Source organism: Poecilia formosa, unplaced genomic scaffold, assembly GCF_000485575.1.
Source record: "Poecilia formosa unplaced genomic scaffold, Poecilia_formosa-5.1.2 Scaffold154, whole genome shotgun sequence".
In the NCBI taxonomy this organism is placed as follows: domain Eukaryota; kingdom Metazoa; phylum Chordata; class Actinopteri; order Cyprinodontiformes; family Poeciliidae; genus Poecilia; species Poecilia formosa.
The window spans coordinates 1239185-1240912 of NW_006800093.1; positions in this window are offsets into that span (position 1 = coordinate 1239185).

Sequence of the window (1728 nt, forward strand, 5' to 3'; positions counted from 1 at the left end):
ATTTGTAACCTCCGGTTTTCACAGCATTAGGCAGTGATGAAATGCCTAATGCATAATTTTGTATAATTTTGATGGAATCAGACAAATAGGAAATATTGTGCAAATTTATTTCCTATCAGCCAGTCCCACTTGGACAGACATGAAATTTCGTTCTCAGACTCTATATCTCTGACAAACAAATGTGTGCAACAGTTCCAACATAGTCAAGTCTTGAAGGACCAGACATTATCTTGTTTAAATAAATCTGCTGCTTTTTGTTTAGAAGAATATATTATTATTACTATAACTATGCTTTTTTCTTCTTTTCTATGAAAGAAAACAGTTTACTGCTCTCACAAATTTACTTTCAGATCCCAGAGTTGTATGTTAAAGGCATGAGAGTATGAATACATGACTGTAATCTGAGAAAATGATTCATCACAAGCACTAGTGCATGTGTGTCAAGTCTTTGTGTAGTGGGGACATTTTTCACATATTATACAGTATTATCCATTAATAAATGAGCCTCTACCTCCAAAAGCTCATAGTACCTATTTCCTGTATGAGTCATTATCTGTACACATACAGTGTACACTCTTACTCAAATACACACACACTAGAGAGAAAAGTATCTGAAAAACCTCTTGTACACCCTGTGCTTTCTCTCACTTGTCATGTTTCCCCCCCACCCCCTTTCTGTCTGTCCTCATTTATGTCCATTAAAGGGAAGGACAGACAAGTCAAAATTTTCAAACTGAGGTTTGGTGAATACACGTATGTGATCTGCAGCAGCTTGCAAGTACTGACTGGTAGCGAGAGTGCCAGGAGTTCAAATGCTAACCTCTGGTCTTCCTTTCTGGGGTCTGAACTTTGATGTCTTTTTGGAGCAGGTCTAAAAGAAGACTTCTGTTTCATGGTTGCAAGCCCAAATCTTTAAAGAGTCAGTGCAATTGATGGGAATGATTTTTATGAGTCCTTAACTTACCACCGCATTGACCACACACATATTTACATAAGTGTTTAGATCAGTGGTTCCCAAACTTTTTCTCCTGTGCCCACCCACCCCCAGTGGTTTCCAAACATTTTCTGGGCCCCCCCTATGGATTACAAATGGCTGGTTGAACGATGCGTGTGGGGGGGTCGGGGAAGGATTCTTAGAGACTCTCTGTCACTAAGAAGGTGGGGGAGAGGGGTTAATGAACTTTTTGGGGGGCAAAATGAATGTACTTAGCTGAACATAGACAACAACATCGGTAGCCTACAGGCTACTTGTTAAGCTTAAGGTGTATTGATATTAGCTAGTCATCTTTTAGCTAACATTACCTGCATCCAACAGCATTACTCAACTCAGTCGGTTAGTTTGGGGGAAAACTGTGAAATGTTCTTTGCGTTTGCTGGTTTGCTGCCATGATTCTAACACTCCTGCGTAGCTCTGCACAGCAGCAGCATGTCTCCTTCGGTGCCGCACAACCCAGTGCGAGTGTCGTAGCGCTGATGTTGCGTTTAAAAGCGGCTCGGAAAAACAGGTTACCACATCTTAAAATGGATTAAACAGTTTTAACTGCTGATAAAAGTGACAGAGGATACAGATATGGGAAGTGTGGAAGCCCCTACTGTTATCAAATTGACATAGGAATAACAGAGAGTTGGCCATTCTAAGGTAAAAACCCAGCGCATACAGCGTTCATTTTTTTTCTTTCTTTTTTTTTTTTCATCCAGACGGCTTCCCGCGCCCCCCTTAGGGGGCGT